This window comes from Oreochromis niloticus, linkage group LG2, assembly GCF_001858045.2.
Source record: "Oreochromis niloticus isolate F11D_XX linkage group LG2, O_niloticus_UMD_NMBU, whole genome shotgun sequence".
In the NCBI taxonomy this organism is placed as follows: Eukaryota; Metazoa; Chordata; class Actinopteri; order Cichliformes; family Cichlidae; genus Oreochromis; species Oreochromis niloticus.
This window is the reverse complement of record NC_031966.2, coordinates 8,165,070-8,187,542: the sequence shown is the minus strand read 5'-3', so window position 1 is coordinate 8,187,542 and position 22,473 is coordinate 8,165,070.

Here is a 22,473-nt window from a genome sequence, read left to right as displayed (position 1 = left end):
ACTCTTCCAGAGGCCTTCAAACAGAAAGCAGCATGTTGCCGAGCGCTGCTGTTTGCCCGCAGATGTGTGTGTGTGTCTGAGTGGGTGCAGACAGCTGTTAATGCAGATTATTGCCACTGTGAAGCACCGAGAGCGCTGCTGCTCCACGGGAGCCAGCAGATGCAACTGTTCCTGACCCGCCGAGAGCTGCTGTTCAGGGAGGCAACATCACAAAACCAGCAGGGCTGATGGCTGCAACTGGACTGAAAACTGCAAACAAGCTGCTTTGCACTGGCCTCCATGTGTGTCTGTGTGCTGTGGTCAGAGTGCTGACTGACTTCCTGTTTAGAAAGAATGGTGGGTAAGGGACTAAAAGACGGACTTTGTGTGTAAATGAGTGTTTTTAATTTGTTCCTGTTTGTGCTTAGCCAGCAGTCAGAGCTGCTGCCTGGTTGGATACACACTGATGGATGAGGGGCCGCTACATGCGTGCATACACATGCTTCTTTAGTAGTGTGGATACATAATGATGCATTACTTTACTCAGTTTTTTTTACCAGTGGCCTGCCTGAGACTCACCAACATCAGTGCGGCACAAAAACTGAGGTCTGTTAATTGTTCATTTTATAAATCGCTTTCAGCATCAACCTCCAGGACTGAAAAACAAATCCAACTGTACAAGTGCACTTCCTCTAATGTCCACTAGAGGCTCCAGCAGTGATTCAGTCCCCATGTTAAAACTTTACAGCAGACATAAACATGTTTAGAGGTGATACACAAACTGTTTAAGTCTCTATAGGTAATTTTTCCCTTCTTGACAACTGAACCAGGGAAGAATGTCTTATGACTCAACTGTTTAAATTTACATTATCAGTTTACATTATTAGGGGTGTGGCCTCTTTGATTGACAGGTGGATGGCGACACAGGTGTGTAAACAGGATAGATGGAAACATTTTAAATGGATTGTGATCAAACTTCGAGGGGTACCGACTGTGTTTATATTAGTAATCTGACTTCCATCCACGGAGGTCTTCAAGGTCATCTTAATGATTTATTGATGGAAAATTTACAAAAAGTCTTAAAACTTTAAAACTATGATTCTTACAAACATGCTGTGTTTGTAAGACAGCATGTGTATTGTCAATGTATAGAAAATGCCGTGTAAAGATTTAAAATATCATGTCAGAGTGACTTCTGACCTCTCCTTCAAGGCCAATAATAAATTTATGCTTGAGTTTGTTGAGTTGCCAGGGTTACGGTACTCGAGCTTGTTTCTGTTAAAGGTTTCTGAAAGCAGGAGGAATGTTGAGTAAACATTCAGATTATATCATTTTTTTCTTCCCATCAACATCTGAGTCCATGAAGCAAACAGACGACAGTAAAGCGCAGCAGCAGCACGCTGAGGTCCTCACAAGGAAAGCCAGCAGGGTCTGCGCTGTCCGTGGTCCTGAAACTGGGACGCGAGCACAGCAAACATCAGTGAGGAAGAGCGGGTCACGGCGTGGTTATGACGACGATGATGATGATGGCAGTTATGTTGCTGATGAAAATGACCGTGATGGGTATTGTGAAGATGATGACAAAGGTGACATTATAGATTATCATGAGGATGATATTGATTATGGAGATGGTGCTAACTGCGGTGCTGATGGCAATCATAAAGATGACTATGAAGGTCATGATGAACATTACAGACAATGAAGGTAGTGAGGTTTTTGGAAAGTATTTATTTCTTTACCTATTTTCTTTATAAAATTAAAAAAACCAAACTTTTATATAGGTCATTTAGTTTTTCCTGTATATTTATTGTTATTGTTAGTTTAAAGTAAATATGTGGAATTTAAAAAAATAAATGAATCTGTCATTTTTGATTTCACATGTTCAACTTCAAACTTGAGAATAAGAAGCTGATTATGACAATAATCACAACACTGATGGTATCAATAAAGATTATGGTGATGATGAGCTCCTCTGTGATTTTATTATTATTATAATTGAAGCTGAAAAACATGAAGAGCATTAAAATAATGTTGATTTTTGAGTTTTACCTGAATGATCCTTTTACCCTTCCAGCTGTTAGCATCAGTTATTATCATCACGTTGCGCTCTCCTCTCTCACTGTTTTATACTTCCACTCCACCCCTGATTGATTTCAGTTTGGCTTCCTGTCGATGCTCTTCCTCCTCCACATTCATCACATTTCGGATATTAAATTCTCCTCTGTGGTTTTATATTCCTCACCATCAAATCCATTTAGAGCCAACACTTAATATCAGCGGCTCATCAATTCTTAATGCGATCAAATCTAAACAGAAACTGCAGGCAGAGACCTTCGGTTTCAGACGGAGAAACTGGACCCCTATGGTCGGATATTCATCATCATCATCATTATTATTACTACCACTGTCCTCAGGATTAAACGCCCAACCCAAAGATTTTTTCTCCTCCGCTTCTTTCTAGTCTTCACTCCTCATCTCAGTCACTATTTGTGCTTCTCCTCCTTCTCTTCCTCTCATTTTTTCTTATATATGCAACATCATTTTTCTTATTCATTGCCATCCTCTCTCTCCATAAACACACTGCAGTTTTGTTTCATTTCAAGAAAATAGAAAACCAATAATTAGTCAATAATAATTCCTTAAACATCAAGCATAAGGGTTTCATTATTGATCATTTCACTGTTGTGGACTGAAGTGATATATAAAAAATATGCATGTGGAATAATCGGAATAAAACAATCAAGCATCTTAGGTTTCAGTTTAACTCTTCATAGTTTCATGTACTCACTTTAATCATACTGAACAATAACAATAACCATACATGAATATATGACATTAAAAAACAAACAAAAAAACAAAATCTATTGATCAAATATCTGAGGCAGTCTTGTGATTGATTCGTAGAATTATTCAGCCATATTTTGTAGAAAGCCAACTGTGGGAGGCAGATATTATCTACCTATTTTTACACGAAGTATCAGCTGTTAGCAAACAGAAACAAAGCACTAACGATCAATGACGAACTAAAGTTCCGACACTGGACATTTGTGCTTTTTGGAACATTTTTAATGATGTTGTCTGACCACTAATATGTCTGCTGTGTGGCTGATTGTACTAACAGATCATCCAAGAAGCTGATAGCTTTGTTTTCATGACTAAAATTCCAGCATTTTATTGGTTTATTATTTAGCATTAATTAGCAGGTATCTGAATGCCAAACAGTCTGTGAATGCAGCTTCCTAATCAACCAAGCATTGGCCACACACACACACACACACACACACACCACTTCATTCTGCATTTCCTGCCGCTGCTGCCCGATAAGACGTCCCCCCCCGCACCTCCAAAAATCAATTAAATAGACATTCAATAACTATTTTTTAACATTCGAAACAGCTGCACGAGTGTGAGAGTGAAGAGAGGTCACTTCAGTCTGAAAATCATTTCGCTAAAACCGTCCTCCCTCGAATCGTCTTTAATTCAGCCAACGTCTGATGTTTCTGTTGATTTGCTGGCAGGGAGACATCCTGACTAAAAACAACACAAAAAAGGCTTTGCTGTGTCAGAACGAGACAGAGAGAGAAGGCGAAAAATGAATTTAAAATAAAGCTTGAAAGGGAGAATGTGTGGGTGAAAGCCTGAAGAATGAAAGAAGCGTCAGAAAAAAACAGGTATTGACTCTTCTACAGGAGAAGGAGCAGAAAACAAAAGTATCAGGTGTTGATTTATTTCAACACATCCAAACTCTAAAACACATCAGAGAATTCACAGGGAAAACTGGACTTATTTTTCTCACTGGTGACACTTCTCCTGCTTCAGTCAGTGCCTCTAACATCTGTTACATGCCTCTCAAACCTAAACCAACAGAATTAACCCACGAGTCCATGGCAGTTACTATAAGGAGGTATGTCTCAATGCATTTAGCTCTATTTAAAAGAATCACCGCGGGTTGTCTGGAGCCTAATCTTTCTAAACTTCCTGCTCAGCCACTTCCCCTTGCTGCTACATCGTGGTGTTAGTGATCATAGTGGCTCTACAGATATTGACAATGACACAAAATGAGCCACAATGTTAAATTCACAGTTCACCACCAGGAGGACTAGTGAGTATTAATCATAAACAAAGAAGGCAATCAGTGAACAAAGGGGTCAGTTTGATTTCAGTATGGGTTGTTAACTGCAGTTATTGTTATAGTTTTGTATTTTTCTAATTATTTTTATATATTCTTTTCAATTTGACTTGTTTTAACTCAATTTAGTTTCAGTTGGTGGATTTTCTTGCTTCAGTTTAGTTTTTTATGTTTAGTTTTAATTCAGTTGTTTTGTTTCAGTTAAATTAATATTGTATGGATGACATGTCAGAGGACAGATTCAGGAAAATTGCACCAAAAACACTGAACTTTCTGAAAGCAGCAGACTCACAGTGTTGTAGACGTCCAATAAACATGAGACATTTATGCTAAATTCATATTTCATTTTAGTTAGTTTTTCAAGCTCACAGGATAGTTGCAGTTATTTTTAATATCTTTTAAAGGTCTAGTTTTTATTTTTATTTTAGTTCATTTAAATGGTTTTTAACATCCAGTTTTAGGTTTTAGTTTTTTTTAGTTAACTATACTAACCTTGGTTAACAGTTTCGTACATAAAAAAAACACGTATACATGCTAAATGTTAAGATATTGGCTGAGTAGTCGTTTGCATTAAATTAACAGATGTGCCTACTAGTGGTTGCTAAATGTAACTCAAATGTGATTTTATTGCCAGTAATATTAGCATACAAGATATAATTAGCCAGTTAGCTCTAACTTGGCTACACTGCACAAATCTATTAATGTTTGCTTACTTTGGTTGATAAACTCATCTAAAAATGACCAGATAAGTTAGCAGGTCAGCCCCGCGCTCAGTTAGCCAGCTTTATACACATATGTCAAACACTTCATATTTATTTTTCTGTCTCACAATTTATCCATGTTAGCAGGAAAGCTATTGTTAGCTAACCTCAGCCCGAATAATTATTTAAGTGCTGTGCTAATTCAGATGTTTTCCTCTTTCCAGTTAACCAGATGGGTTACATTACATAAAGCTGAAGTTCTTCTGGCTAACGGCAGCTTGACAAATAGCATGATAACCACTGTAGCTAGCTAGCTAACTGTGAAAAATTGATGAGGCTATTATGACATACCTTAAATCATTATAATATTAATAATAACACTTACGAGTCTTAGTCTGGCAGCACAGTGGCATGATGGTTAGCACTGTTGCTGTACAGCAAGGCGGTCCTGAGTTTATTAGGCCGGGGTTTTTCTGTGTGGAGTTTGCATGTTCTCCCTGTGTTTGCGTGGGCTTCCTTCCCCGGTCCAAAGACATGCAGTTTGTGGGGATAGGTTAATTGATTAATCCAAATTGCCCATAGTTGTGAATGTGAGTGCGAATGGTTGGCTGTCTCTGTGTGTTAGCCCTGTGACAGACTGTCGACCTGTCCAGGGTGTAACCTTCCCTTTTGCCCTATGACAGCTGGGATAGGCTCCAGTGCCCCCCGCGACCCTGAAAAGGACAAGTGGAAGCGAATGGATGGATGGAATCTTATTCTTTAACTAAAGGGCTGCTCCCTTATTCACAAGCAGTCGCCACAACGTGTAGCTCCACATGGTTCATTCTAGGACTTTAGGACTGCTTCTTCCTGAAGGTATTTGTGTCTCCTCCTGGAATCGAACATTTTTTTGCTTGTTATGTGTACCTGTAAACCGCTGAGGTGCTTGAAGCTTTTAATACGTTGGCCTGCTGTGTTTCACCTGTCCATTAGATGTCCTTGTATTCCCACTACTGAGAGTCACATGACTCACCAGCCTGCTCACACACCTGCTCTGCATTCATTCATCAACCTATGAGAGCACATGAACAGACAGCAGGATTCTATAGCTGTTTGTCTGCTGCTGCAGGATCTCCTGTTTCTGATAGTTTATCTGCCCTCTTACTTAACATCTGTTCCCTAGTTTGAACTTTCTCAGCACAGAGAGGCTGACAACCGCCGCTGAATTCAATGTCTGAGTACTGCTGGAGTGTCTGAAGAACTCCCTTCTGGCTTTACGTCCTTTCTGCAAGCCTGACACTTTATTTGTATGAAAAACTGCATTCACTGAAGCCTGACATCACAGGAAATGTGTACTAATATGCATGAAAGTAAACATTTATTTGAAAAATTATGTGCACTTAAGCATAGTGATTTTTTTTAAACATTCATTTTATATATATTTTTTCAGCTGCTGGAGTACTGTGGGGAAAAATACTGTTTGGTCAACATTTACAAAGTTTTAAAAAGAGATAAAAAAGCCCCCCCCCATAGCAGACTTTCCTTTTCACCTTCAGTTGAATCAAACCTCTAACATCCTGACTTGTTTCAGATGAAAGTGCATCATTTAAACCACACAGCTTTGTCTGTGTGTGTGTGTGTGTGTGTGTGTGTGTGTGTGTGTGTGTGATATAACAGTGATAATGAAAGCTGCTTCAGTGACTCTCCCACATACGAACACCTCTGGAAGTACAGCCTCTCCACCAACCTGCGTTACATAATATCTTTATGTAAGAGATGGAGTGCTGAGTCTGATTTCACTCTGGTTTGATTTGACAGCCAGAAAATGACCTGCAGTCAAAACAACAAATCAGAAAGCCTCCGAGTCAGGGAACAAAGGAGAAGGTTGTGACCTTGATGAAGTAACACAATGTAATCATAAACAGACAGCTGGCTCTGAGTGCAGTGGTCTGCTCACAAGAAAAGAAATATCTGCAGTCACAAATGCTACAAATACAAGAACGTTTTTAAATAGAAGAAAGAAAGCCTCAAAGCTATAAGTCCTCAAACTATTATGATCAGTTATCTTACCTGTTTTGTGCTTTTATTTTAATTTTTAATTGAATTAAAACCTTTTTAAGTCGATCTTCTATATCATCTCAGTGCCAGCCCTCATCAGCTCGCAGCTCAGCTCTGCTTATCAGTGTTATTATAGTTTAAATTTTATTAGTTTTAATTCATTTTAATTTTTTATTGTAAACTGAGTTAAGTTACCATAATGTGTCGTTTTAGTTTAGACTTTATTTGAAAATGATCTTCATTTTTATTAGTTTCACTTGTTCTAGTTGTTAATTTGGGTAGTATCAAGTTTACAGTTGGTATTACAAGACAAATACAACACTTTGTGCCACTGAAAACTTACTCACTCTGACTTAATGTGCACCTGAAAGCATCCTGATGTTTGTTTGATTAACAGATTGAAGCAAATGGACACAGACTGTAAAAACCTGCTGTATGCAGTTTCTGCATGAACGTCAGGGTAATTTGGGGGTTTTCATAATTTCTTAGAGTTGTTCTTTTCCCAAGGTTTAATGATTGTACAGCATACATCTTTAATGACTTTTACAAACAAGAATTGGTTCATGTGTTTGAATTTATTTTGGATTTCCTCTAATCCACACAGGGTCCATACAGACTCAAACACCCTGAAGTTGCACCTTGACCTGACACTTCTGGTAGCTGGATATTTGCCCACTGTTCTTGTCAGTATTGCCTGAGTTCATTTAAACTGGTTGGTGTCCTGGTACAGATCTGGTTTTCATGTGCAGTCCATACATGTTCAGTATTGTTGAGGTTGGTGCTTTGTAAAGACCATTCGAGACATTTAATCCAAAACCAGTTCTAATGTGTGTTTGGATCATTGTTCTGTTGGAACGTCTGACTGTGGCCAAGTTTCAGCCACCCGATTTGATGTGAAGTTGAAGAATTTGGATCAAGTCCTTCATTATTACATACACTTTGTACAATGTATCCCTAACACTGGCAGCAGCATTCTTGGGTTTTAAAGCCTCACTTTTTCTCCTCCAAACACACCCCCTGGTCATTGTGGCCAAACAGCTCAATCTTCATCTGACCATGAAACTTTTCTCCAGAAGGCCTTCGGCCTGATCCTGTGGGCAACACCCAATCCTTGTTTTGTTAAAGACATTAAATATGTCTGATACACAATCATTCCATCCTGGGAAAAGAACAATTCAAAGAAATCATTAAAAGCCCTTGATGAGTGTTTATGTCCATGACGAGTGGATGTAAACCTCTAACTGCAACTCCGTTTTTATTTTATTTCACTTTCAAAAGGTTTCAGAATTATTTCAGTTAGTTTTTGCCTTTTTCCAAAGTCTAGCTTTTATTTTGATTTCAGTAAACTGGAATTCTGAAAAGTTCTAATTTATTTAGTCATAATAACCTTGCTACAATTTCAAGTCTTACATGGGCTGAGTTGTTAAACCTCCTCAGCTTGGCAATAGCTGCTGTGCATCTGCAAGCCATTTGGTAACCCCCCCCTCCTCCTCCACCCAGGCGTTTCCTTTATATCGTTTCGAATGTTCTGTTCATTACTGCTGCTTTCCCAGAACCATGCCAACATGAATGACTACAGATGGAAATAACTCCTCCTTCCTCTGGTGTGGTGCTGGCTGAACATTGTTTGTTTTTTTTGTTTTAAAGAACTTAATGTTTCTGTTTTCTCCGTCGCTGTTTTTTATGTGTATTTTTCCATCTTTTGTGACACACATTATATTTCGCAGATGGTTGGTGAGAGCCAAAAATTCATCTGAAGTTTCTGACTCCCAAAAAAGCCTTGTGTGGTTGGAATCGACCAGAAGGAAGCTCGATCTGGTTTATACACTGTTGACCTTACAAACATGTCGGACTGGGAGTTTGTGTGTGACAGATTATATGTAAGGAGCTGCACGAGTCTGTGAATATCTGTTGGAGTATTTGTATGGCAGCTTTGTATTCATATGTGAGTAAGATGGGGAGTTTGTAGACGTGTGTGTATGTGTGTGTGTGTGTGTGTGTGTGTGTGTGTGGTGGAGCGGCACAGCGCCGGGCTGCATTTCAGTGATAAGCCGTGATGAGTGAGCACAGAGAGAGTGAGGGCAGGATGAAGTGTGACATCCAGCCAGGGGCTTTTTGTTGGGGGGGGGACCCAGGCACCCATCTCAAGCCCTCCACCCATCACCCACTACACCCCCTCCCAACTTCACACCTCCACCCACACACTCTCCATTTCTGAGTGGAGAAATGAGAGCCGCTGCACGGTGGGTGCCTTTGCCTCGCGGCTCACCACCGTCACCACCGCTGCCCCTCTCCCGCTCTAACAGCGCGGGGTTACAGAATCAAATCCGTCATCAGATACGCCTCTCGGCCCTCTCTGGCCTCTCACCACTGGAATTGAACCTCTCGCCTATTGCAGATTGCAAGAGTCTAACCGGCTGCTCCACGCGTGGCTGCGCCGCCGCTGGATGGATCTACCATTTGGATTAAGGTATTAACCTGCTTCCTGATCCAACGCCACCGCCCAGCGGAGCTGACAGGCCAAAGGCTGGAGTGGCCAGGCGTGTTAGCGCTCCGGACCACTGCCACCATGTGGAAATGTAGTTTAACAGACGGCGAGCTGTCACCGCGATGGATACGGCGACATCTGCACTCCGGTGGGCAGGAGAACGGACCTGAGATCTGAGCAGAAGGGTGGGAACAGGTTTAATAATCACAAAAATTATATGTTGATCCTTTGAGGTAGCCTGAACAGAAACTATCTGTTCAGGCTACCATACCCAGCGCCAGTGAGGCATCAGACAGAGTGAAGTAAAGTGCAAAAAGTAGAAAGTAGAAACTTTTTTAGTTGATGGCTTTGGATTTGTGGCCGATTACTCAGGTTCAGTGTTTTTGGAAGCAACATCAGGGTGTTTAAATCAAACAAGCCCTGATAAACTCACTCACACACACACACACACACACACACACACACACACACACACACACACACACACACACACACCAGCCGCTGAAAGACAATGAAGCATTTAGCAGCTGGCAATGCTCAAGAAGTCCGTCCACCCACGTGTGAACTCGTACGTCCAACATTGGCACAGCTTTTATTGATATTATTTTGTTTTATTGTTTTACTTATTTATGAAAGTAATAACCGAAGAAGAACAAAAATCAGAGTAAAAACTGTGTTTGTGCAGTGGCCTGAACCATGCTTTGTGTCTGTTTTTGCAGTTAGTGGAAATTATAAAGGACACCGGTAGGGAAACATTTGCTAAAAAAAACCACAACAACAAAAAAACCCCCACTAAAGTTAGTAACTGAAAATAAAGTTAATAAATTATATTAACCAATATAATAATTTTATACAATATTTAGCAAAGTTTCTGAAGGAAAAATACACAACTCACCAGATGAAGGACAGAGAATGGTTGATGTCAGGGCTGGACTGGGAGAAAAAATCGGCCCGGGCATTTTGACTAGAGACCGGCCCACCAGGTATTACAGGAAAAGCCATTAAGCCTTTAAATGAAAACAAATGCTGTTGTCACATAGATGTACACTGCCTTGTTGGTATTTATGTATGATTTCTATACATTTTACATCAGATGACCACTTTGGTTGTAAGATTCAGATTTATTAAAAGCTAGACAATTTAAATGAGAATAAGAAAGTATTTCTTTGTCCCCCCCCTTTCCCTGTTAATGCCCTACCTGCCCCCCCTGGCAAAACTTTGCTAGACTCGCCCCTGCACAGTTACCAGCTGTGAGCTACAAATGATCCTGGTGTTATTTGTCTCTCAGAAACAGTTCATAACTTCCATTCAACTTATTCATGTCACCTAAAAGGTAAACCTGTTTCTCCATCACCTGTTCAGCTCTGATGATTCAGTAAGGACATCTCCTGGTTTCATCTTCATGTTTCCCTCTCACCACATACCCAAACCGATATCAGGACCAGCAGCTTTTACAGCTGTGGCTCCAGCAAACATCAGCTGATACTAGAAAGTAATGTGAAATAAATTCTAACAACAGCTGATTTAGTTTAAACGTGCTGCTGTTGTTTAGCGCGACATCCGCTGTTTTCATCTTTCTGGCGCAAAGTGGGCGATAAACAAACAAGAGAGAAAAGCTGATCAGCTGATCAGTTTCATGATTGAAGCAGCAACAGGAGAGGGAGGGAGAGAGAATGAGAGGAGAAGAGGCAGCTGCAGCGGAAAGACACAGAATAACTCCAGCTTTGTGTCTTTTTTTCATTCTAGCTAAAGTACGGGACAAATCGCGTTCCTTTTCACCTCAGTACCATTTTCTTCTGTTTCTCTGTGATAAGATTGCTTTCAAAGCAGTTGCCCAAGCAAGGGGGCGGGTGCATCCAACCTCCTCGGCTGTAATTGGTCCAGCCCAGAGTTGATCATGACACATTGGCCAATCCCCCACCTTTCATTGTTTATACCGTTATAAAAAAACAAAAAACAAAACAAAAAACATCAGCCCATAAAAATGAAAACTCACGATAGTCCAGCTATGGATGAGGGGGTGCACACTCAAACTGCCGGGGTACCCTATGCATGCCCAACAGATAAATACACAGAAAATAAAAATAAGAAAAATGAACACACATAAAGAGAGCACTGATGTCAACAAACCTTATTACTCAGCTACACTGGTACATCAGATACAAACGCCACAGTGCCCTCCTCCTATTATATATATAATATATATATGTCAGTAATGATTCTGCACCAAAATCTGCACCAATATCCCGAATAGGAGAAACTTACTGGAAACCAGGTGAAGACAGGTTAATGGATATTTGAATGCATGTGCAGAAGTGCATTTTATTAACCCTACTTAGCTGAAATAATCAATCTTACACTAAGAAGTTTTTCTTGATTTGAAGGTAAAATGTATTCAAGCTTAACTGCTTCTTTTGAAGCTTCCATATCACCTGAAAACGACTGATGTGAGAAAACATTTGGAGGCTCCTACAGAAAACGAACGAATCTTTGGGGGAATTTTCAAAGTTTACACTTACTACAGTTTTTATTACTTTCTGTGAGTAGCAGTCACGGTGTGGAGATGTTTGGGCTCCAGATCTGAATGAAGGCACTCCTGCCTTCGCTGCTTCTCTCAGCTCTGAGCTAAAAAGCTTCAGTTTCATCTGAAATGAACTCGGTGTGTCTGATTATCTGCCCGACAGGGTGGAACTTTATTTTATTAACCCTGATTTCTGCAGGGAAGCTTCACTGCTTCCACACATACGCGCGTGCGTGCTCAAACAGACACACACAGAAGTCTGGACTTCCACTGGATCGAAGCAAAAACTCTCCCGCTTTGATCTTTGTGCTCCTTATTTGTCTTTACTGTGATGAATTTTGTATATGATGGTTTGAGGAAAAGACACCTGACCAGCGGCATCCTTACAAAAATTCCTTTTTGTGCTTTATCAACTTGAAACACTTGAAAAACTCTGTTCAACCGTGTTCAAAAGCTTCTTCAGAAACATGTATTCAATGTTTTATTTTTTCATTGGTATTAATCGCACCTGGCACCTATTGCACCTACTAGCAGTTGGTGAAGAAACATGTTTATTTCACTGACTTCACAACACTTTGAAAACAGTTTCAAAGACACTTTTCGCTGCAGGTTAATACGAGACTTTATTAAAGGACAGAGTGGAGATTTATTTCTTTTTCGCAATAGTTTGTTTATTTCCTTCAGCGTGCTGGTTTTCCCCCTAAATTCTTCCATGTTGGACTTACATCACACAGTCCCGTATGCAACGTGCTGAAAGTCCTGCTCATCAGGATTATTATTTCACAAGGCCATGAACCACATTTGAAACTAAAACAGCTGGGGCAAGCAGCTCCAGACTGATTGTTTGACCTTTAGGGTTCACTTCACACTTAATGTGTTCGGTGCAGCTAAAATGAGCTCCACGTACTGAGACTTATATTAAACTGAGGGTAGCTAATTACACCGCAGGTCACGAGCTAAATCTGTGCAGCAGTTAGATAATTGAGGATAGCAAAGAAGAAAATGAATCTTTTTTTCAGAGTAATATTTGATTTTTTCATTTGTTAAACCCCAACTCAATTTACAGTTGCCTGAAGGTGCTTCATGTTCATATTAGTGAAAGTAACCCCAACAATCAGACAATGCCCTGTGAGCAGAACTTGGTGACAGTGTGAAGAAAAAACTCCTTTTTAACAGGAAGAAACAGTTGGGGGTGAGGGGAAAGCGAAAACAGCAAAAAGAGGCCTAAAGAAGCCTCCTGCTGTTTGGTCGTGGATATGCCGCAGGTGTGATCCCAGAACCTCTACCCCTGAGGGCGGACACAGGAAGCATGCCAACTCAGACTGGAAAATCCCCAGACACTTCCACGGACAATGACAGCAGAACCATTATTAAACTAATTGTAATAACAATAATTAAATCAGTATCTGACTTTGTTTTGAGAGTTTCGCTAATTCGTGTAATGTATAAAAAGAGCATACACCCAAAGATGAGACAGTTATATTTAGGAGAACAGTGAAAAGCTGTAAAATGTCACATCATCATATCAAATTTTTATTTATTGCATTTAAATGTAGCAAATTCTTGTTTGTCTATTGATGACATAAAAGCCCAACAAGCGATAAGGGTTGGAAATGAGCAATATATGAGTTTCATGTTCTGTAATGGAACTATATTAAACTGCATAAAATAAAATACAATAAAATGTGTTGCTGCACCAATCTAACCCACCTGTCTCCTAACATGCACTTTAAACTGGCAAGTTTGTCATTTCAGGTATGAGGAAAGGACCAATGTCCTGGTTTTATTTGGAGGATTCGTTTGTAATTTTAGCTCTTTGAAAACTGAGTCTGTTTTCTCCCTTTTCCCACAGATTAGATCTGCAGTGATTATTTAATCATAACCAGTAAAATAAGCAAACAGTAAAAAATAACAAGGTTGGTTTCTGAAAAATCCTGTGTTGTTTCGTTTTGTCAGATCTGATTAGAAAGCATTTTGGGTTTAAGGATAATTTATTGCGTACCTTTTCACTGTTTATAGACCAAACAATGTTTATCAGTTCTACAGCACAGCTCAGCAAAAGGGACAAAAGTAATACTACTGAGGAGTTAAAGCTGCACAAGGCTTTATTCTGCCAACAGAATACAAACAAGAAGATGACGAGTTAGTCACAAAAATAATAAGCTGACACGCTAAAGGCATGCCAAGTCAGTAGCTTATCCAGGGGGTTAGACATGGGTTAGTGCCATGGCAAAGGAGTAGTTTGTTCTTTGTTTCCCACTGCTGGTGTCGACCGCTCATTGGCCAGATCAGGAGGTAGTTTCAGCAGGAATATACTCTCCCCGAGCCTCTCAGTAGTATTATTTTTGTCCCTTTTGCTGCACAGTACTACAGAGTCTGCTCCTGTTCTCCTCATTAGTTACCTGTTTTTGTGAGTCACTTGGTTTCTGTTTCTGCTGGAGTCTAACTAGCGCTTTTAGCTGTCCTCTATGCTGCCAGTGTTTTTGAGGTTTTTCTGTGTGTGGCTTTGGTTTAAATGAAGTGTTTCTCAGAGAAGTACTGGAAGACACAGCGAGACGGCAAACAGCACAGCTCTTCATTCTCTCTCAAAAAGCCGATGAATCTTGAACTGTCGAGTCAAGGCCAAGTGCTCTTCAGTGAAGGATTTTAAAAGGACGCTATTGTAGCGCTCACAGTGTAAATTAAAATTTTACACAGTAATCTACCTTTTACCATCCATGCACATGAACGGAGGACCTTAGGCAGCTTCAGATCTGTTTCAAATCGCGCTGTAGGAAATATTAAGGGATTTCTGAGTCGGGAGATAGTAAGAAAAATAAAAAAGATCTGCTAACAGAACAGAGGCCACACTGACAAAGGATGTAATTTAACCACAAGGAGTCCTGGTGCTAAAAGAGTTCTCTATTAAGAGCTATTCAGAAAGCTGATGAAAGCGACTTTTATTAAGGAACTAAGAGAAATCCAAAGCTAACAAGGAGCGGTTTGACCCTCGTCCTGCTAATAATATGAGTGACCTTACTCAGTGTGTTTACATAGTGATGCATGGACACCATTCAGTGTCAGCAAATGTTTAATGTCGTGAACACACAAGAAGTGGAATTAGTTCATCAGACAGAGAATTCAACAAAAGATCTTCAATGTCTTATGAACTGTCACAGATTTCAAACAGAATAAAGGATGGTCGAAAAAGCATCATCCTTTCAAGATACTCATTCATCTTGAAGCACAATTTTTGCATCTTAACCCAGCGATTGTTATGAAATTAGTCTTATTTTATCTGAATGGGTACAGAGTGAAGCAGTAATTCCGATGGCTCAGTTATTCCAGGTTCTGAGCCACTGAAAGCTTAAGTTTTACAGGATTGCAGAACTGATGCAAAAGGTCATCTAATTTACTGGAGAGCCGCATGGATCATTCCCCAACCTTCAAGCTTCAGGATTAATATCAGGAGATACTTTAATGTTTTATCAGAAACGTCAGAACATTTCTGGATTTTATACAGAGGTGTTCCCAAGACACCTAAGAGGCATGTTCTCTCCAGCCTGTCCTAGGTCTTCCCAGAAGTGTCAGGGGTGGGACAGGCCCTAAATACATCAAATGGGAAAAGTCAAGGAAGCATCCTAATTAGATATGTTGGGCTAAGTTTCATCCAAATACCAGTATCATTGGTGTACAGATATACTCAGCTTTAAACGTTTGGGGCGAGGACTCGGTACAGAATTAGAGGAAACAGCCAAAGCTTTGAGCCATCCACCCGTGCCAGTCACACATTCACTCTGACAGCATCTTCCTCTGGCATTCAAAATCAATCAGCGACAACTATGACAAACACCAATGGAGCGCAAAGTGAGATGTGCCTTTTTCTTGGCTTTAAATTTAGTACAATTTGCAGTAAATTGCCTGCTATAAAGCAAATCGCATTTATTTAAATACTCTGAAGGGGAGACTGCTAAAAGTAGATATGAAAATAATACCAGCCACAAAAATAACCGTGTCCACGCCTTTGAGTTGCAAAATTGAAACTACCTCTCTCTTTAGTAAATCAAACAGGGGCTTTTTAAGGCCTAAGAGGGTTTTACGCAGAACATTCAATCTGGTCCTAAAAGTCTCAAAGCACAGAAAATAAATGTAATACCAAAAGTAGAGTCCAGACTCTGAGCTGCAGCTGTTGGTTTGACTTGTGCTGTTTGAGTTTCAGCAGGCTGCGGGTCGGCAGGCCTCCCTGGAGAAATAAAGGTGTAAAACAGCTGGATGGGAGTTAGTGCAGCTGCGGATGATGGAGCTCTGCTGCTGTTATACATCACTCGGCCCACTGCTCCCAATTAAAGCCTGGAGGCAGATTGGTGCAGAGCTCCACTGAGACTGACCTTTGAGTGACAAAGCTTTTGACTCTCATTAGCCAACCAAGGAGCTCGTGCTAAACACAATCCAGCATTGATTTTGGATCTGACACCACCTCCCCTGCTCGTTTGTTATCCGAGGTGTAAGTTGCATATAGATGCTTCCTTCACGCGTCCTCCCGTCCTCACCTCGACATTATGTTTGTACATCCACTCGCGCTGCTCAACAGTTTGTCAGGATTTTTGAAAGTGTGGGATCTTTCATCTTTTCGCCTCGTAAATGAAAATGTGGGATTGAATAACACAACAGGCCTAAGGATGGGTTTAGTGATTTTGCCTTTTGTCGGCCTGGCATTTGGCTGAATCATCACCTAGACTCGACAAGTGAGCTGCCTGAAAGCTTCAAGCCTCGTGATTCTGTCTATGTAAGCCATTTTAAGATCCTAACGCAGGATCATAGACTCTAATAAAGAGGGCTATAGTAACAGTCAATTTCTGCCACTTCAGGTGGAATCTATGAAGAATGTTAATTAATGGACCTCGGGGTACCTTTTCAAACCACAAAGTGTACATAATAATTCCTCTTGTGTGTTGTTTGTTTTCTCATTTGGGTACGGTGCTTTTTTTCTTTATCCTCCCAATTTTTAATAAGCGCCAAATCACTACAACAGTCACCTGAAGGCGCTTTATGTTTTAAGATAATAACCCTACATAATACAAAGAAAACCTCAACATTTAGACAACCCTCAATGAGCAAGCACCTGGCGACAGTGGGAAGGAAAAACTCTCTTTTAACAGAAGGAAACCTCTGGTAGAGCCACTCTCAGGGAGGGGCAGAAAGACACATTATGGACGAGAGCCAGAGATTAGTAATAACTAATAATTAAATGCAGAGAGGTGTATAAACACATAGTGAGTGAAGAAAAAACACTCAGTTATGCTGCAATCGGTGGAGGCTGCTGGGGGAATCCCATGATGCACTAAGGGAGGATTCAGGGTCACCTGGTCCAGCCCTAACTATATGCTTTAGCAAAAAGGAAAGTTTGAAGCCTAATCTTAAAAGTAGAGATGGATGGATAAGAGTTGATTTGATCTGTTGACTCTGAGGAGGTATCATAATCGCTTCTATCAGCATATGCAGATTTACCTGATGAACTGGTAAACCGTCCCTTTAAAGACACTTAAACCATGATTCTTTTTATTATTACCAGTCAGTGTGTAGTCTAGGATTTTAGGATGTTTATAAGGTTCACTTGATGTGAACTGAACCTGGGCATTCCTGTTCGTTTTTGCTCTGTCTCTGAAGTCTTACATTGATCACTGCCTGATAAAACCTCGAGCCCTGAAAGTATGATTTGCGCTGAGCAGACCTGTGAACATCCAACATGGTCCTGCTTCACTCCTGTGGAGCAGCAGGGTAGAGCCTGCTCAGAGCCAAACCTCGAGAATGAGAGACTTTATCTCCTGTTAAACCAGCGATGTAACACGCTGCTGCTGTTGTACTCAATAAAGTTACTTCCAGGTGTTTGTGGTTCAGGAGGCCTTCAGGGAAAACAGATTTCATCCTGCTGAGAGAAGGAGAGCAGCCAGAGGTCAGACTGGACCTCTCAGTAACACACACATGGTTGGCTCCCGATGCCGATTAGGCTTAATAATTAATGAGCATTCCAACCTGCTGCTGCTGGAGTCCGTCCATCTACTGATGTTTTTCTCTCATTTAGCCTCATCCGTCACCCTCGTAGAGATTCAAAAATGCACTCACTGATTTTCTTTGATGAATTTTCTGTTTTCTGCTTTTTGCAGGTTATAAAGAACAAATTTATGATATTTTCACTGCTTTTTCATTTTGTGTCTGCTAGAACACGGATTGGTTTTAGCGGAAGGCAGAATCACTAAAAGCCCATGCCGATGCTCAGAACTCTCAAGATATTCTGGTTTGTTTTGGTTCAGACATTAATAAGTAGAGAGGGTCTTCACGATAGCCAGACAAGATCCAGTGGACACTGATGAAAAAGTCAATAATCTCAAAAGCAGTTACTGGCATGTGTGCAATGTATGAATTTAGTGGGGGTAAAAAAAAGTCGGCACAAACACTTTTACTGCGCGTCAAATATTGCAGTTTAATGTGCAGTGAACACAAAGCAGATGAGTATTTAGTTATTAGTAATCACAAATATAACCAGGGAACAAACTTGGTTAGGGTCAGTGTCACTATAGAGGTTGCACAGGTAGTCCATCTCCTTCAGAGTGGTAAATATGTGCCATTGTCAGAAGGTTTGCTGTCTCAAGAGCGTGGAGAGGAGATTCTAGGGAGCTGGACATGGCTCCTTTCTGCAGGAAAGAACAGGATGAGCTCTGCAGATCCCTCCAAAATAATGTTATGCTTCCTTTAACATAGTTCAGCATGACAAGTTTGGTGGTGGGCCAGTGATGGTCTAGGGAGGCATATCCATGGAGGGACGCAGGGACTTCTACATGCTAGGCAACAGCCCCCTGACTGCTAGTAGGTATAGGAAGGAAGTCCTTGCACCTTGTGTTAGACCTTACACTGGTTCAGTGGGTCCTGGTTTCCTCCTGGTACATGGCAATGCTTGGCCTCGTGAGGAGAGAGAATGCAGGATGAAGGAACTGATGCCTTCCCTGAGCCTCAACACTTGCCTTATGTAAATCCAATAGAAGACATCTGGGACATTATGTTTTGGTCCATCTGAAGCTGCCCTAGTCTAAATCCCCCTCCCAGTCCACAGTGTCTTTGAATTCAGCTCTTTGCAAGTTGATAAGTTTGATTTCCATCAAAGTACCATGTGGTCTTGTTGTGTTCCAAACACACTGCCCAGTCCACATTGATATAGATATCAAGCATGATTTGTTTTCAAAGTGTTATTTTATTTATTTATTATTTTTAAGATGTGTAGATTGCTGACTTTGCCCTTATGTTTAATAAAACGTGGAGACACACTGGGAAGACAACACATTTGAATGATTTCATTCAGTCCCGTCTGTCCATTGTCTGGCTTGCCAAATGAATGTCTCTGTTTTGCTTCACAGGTCATGTTTTTACATATTTTCATGGCCACTGATGCAAACAGACATGGTGCAGTCATCTTCACCCATGCAAGAGAGACCCAAGAAGCATCACAATTTTTTTCAGAGGCACTGACTCGTATCCAGGAGTGGCTTACTAAATCATGTCTCTTATTAAACAGTAAAAAACAGTGTCTATATTCACCAAATGACCAGTTGAGGTGATGCACTCTAATTTGTTCCTGTAAAGTGAAGTGCACGAGATTGCAAATGAGTTTAAGTATATTGAACTCTTTGGTTTCCTGCAGAACATTAGAATTTACTAAACAAAGAACACAAGGCTGCTCTGGTCTCAGAGGACAGGCAGAGTCTTTAAACTCCCACGAGGAGACAAGGACAAACACTGAGGGTGGGCTCGAACATAGTAACGTCTCATTGACAATGATGGAAAAAATGTCCTGTTTACTGATGAATCCCTGTTAGAGATTAGTGTCACTAACAGAAGGGTGAATGACAGGAGAACAGAAGGGAAGAGAGAGAGACGGGCACCACAGTGAAAAATAGCAGAGTTAGACACCTTGTAGATGTTAACTTCAGCCTGCATACGCATGCTGTTGCGTCTGCACCCCATCGTTCCTCCGTGGCATCCTGTTTCTGGCTTAATCAAATTGTCATCGTTCTGTGAGGGGGTCTTGTTGATGCTCGCCCACTTCAGGCACACCCCACAATAGAAACATAGTACCAGATATAAACTCATGTAAAATGGGAGAACCATTATTTTTTAACTAAAGTGGTCCTATCAGATGTACAGAGAGTGCTTACAGTCATGAACTTTCCTTCCATAGTCACTTGACCTCATTTGTCATTTACAATACGAACACCGAGAACTCCAAATATCATCTGGTCAGATCTATTTGTCGACCATACATCGATCATACGTGTCGTGTGGAGTACTCCAGCTGACACAAGTGGCAGAGGCACAAAAACATTCCTGACTCACTGAGTTTTGGAGGGGAACAGTTTCATTTAATGAGATATGTACATATATGCTCGTCGGCTCGTCTTTTTGAAACAAAAACCAGACTAAAATGTTCAAGAGCGTGAACATCAGAAAAACGTCTGAGTGTGAATCCAGATAGGATCTCCTCAGTTTGGAAGTGATTATCTGCTCTCTTTCGTCTGCTTTCATGTGTTAATATCATGTTAATTCACTATTAATATTCTAAATTCACTCAGATTGGACTTACAGTCTGTTCAGAGTTTAATTTAATTTTGTCAGTAGTTTATGGGGCTGAACTCGTGACCCTGACAGTGAGCTCATTTACACTCACACACACACACCAGTAATTAGATTTGAACCAGATTAAACAGAAAACTCAGAGTGTAGCTGTGTAAAGTCTTTAATCTGATTATCTTAATGTCAGGGAGGTTATAGTCAGATTAACACAGCGACAGATCTCCGCTCAGTCCTTTCTTCTGCTCAGATTGCCGTTGCTGTGGAGGTCAGGGGATTGAGGAAGTGAGGATTATCAAAGTTGGATGGTAGCAGTGAGGTACGGACTTGCCGATGTTTTCACACTCGTCTCATGATGGATTTCAGTCAGATGGTGCTTCCCGGCTTCAGACACAGGAAACAGTGATCAGGTCATTTCTGTTTGCACTGCGATTCACGCCTTTGGCTTTGCTGTCTCTGGATCAGATCCAGCATTCTGAAATAGTCAAGTCACTTTAAAACGAGTTGTTTGGTTTCCTGATTTATACTGAAAAACACTGCAGTCAGGCTACAAGTCCTTCGATAATGCCATTAAATAGTTATTTGCACCTTTTCTTGTTTAATATACACACTGCTGAGGTGATACAGGTACTCTTCTGTCCTCGTTTGTGTTTGCCTGAGAGTCAGAGTGTTTACGTCTCTGTCTGCTGTTAGGCTGCTTTTGTGGTTAGTTTGGGACAGTAGCCTCCTTAAATGCGCAACAATCACGTAATTCATTACTTTTTTAAAACCCTGGACGTTTTTAATGCAGATCTGTTTCTGCATGTTTCTGCTCATGTTCAACACCCTATCCATTTTTAACACATAGGACACGTGTGTTTAGGGAATAACGCCAGGCGAGATTTCATTGAGATTAATTAATAAACTACCAATAATCATTCTAAAGTTTAAAGAGTGGATCACAGCTTCTTTGGTTTCCAAGCTCCAATTATGACACATCCTTTCTGGTGTATCAGTGATTATCAATCTGCCGCATGACACCAGAGAAGAAGAAGAGTCTCTCTGCAGCTGTTGAATGAGATCACAGCACTGTTTGTTTAGTGTGTGTTTGTGTGTGGCAATCATAATCTGTGTATCATGAGTGGTTGCATGAACTCAGAGCTAAAAAAATAAACCTTGCTGAAGAAAGAATACCTGAGAACATTTGAGGTGTTCCTCACTGATTAACGTTATAGTTTTGGGGGTACACGTATATGCATTTTAAATTTACCCTGCCTGCATCTCCTCTGGAATCCACATTCCCACCGTCCAGAAGCAGACACAAAGAATTTGGCTCTATCTTTGATTGAAGGTTTTCTGAAAAATAACTATAATTAAAAAGTGCCTCTAAATTGAAAAGAGCATCTATTCAATATCATGTCAGTCATTACATTTTGTGCACTTGTATATTGCAGTAATAATGCACAATTTCAAGGTGCGCCTGGACTTACCTCTCAGATAAAATTTGGGAACTACTCCTCCGATGATATAATCATATTTTACAGACTGAAATAACCAATGTAAGCAGATAATAAAGTGTTTCCAATGCAAAAGTGTGACACAGTTCACTAAGACATCAGTAGGGTGGCAGAGGCACAAACACAGCTGAAATGAAGCAAATATCGTTGTCCTAAAGATGTGAAAGCTTAAAATATCTTGAAGCTGATGGTTCAGACGATTGTTTTCGGTTCTTCTCTAACTTCTCAGGCTGCTGTCTTTGCATCCTAATATCCTTTAGCAGCAGGGTGAGTTATTTCCTCCGTCCTTGTCCTGTTGTCAATCATTCCCTGGTGTAGTTGCCTCATTTTCACTCAGGTTTGTCAGGACTTTTTTGTGTTTTTGCCTCTTCCCTCATTCACCTTCTGTCTATAAATAAAAACACATCACCATTAGCCCTGCGGTCATCTGCAGATGAGTAATTTGTTCCCTCAGGCTGGCATCTCAGGGGTGACGGCTGCGTCACATAAACTGAGTGACACCTCTGAACGTCACTGAGAGCCTT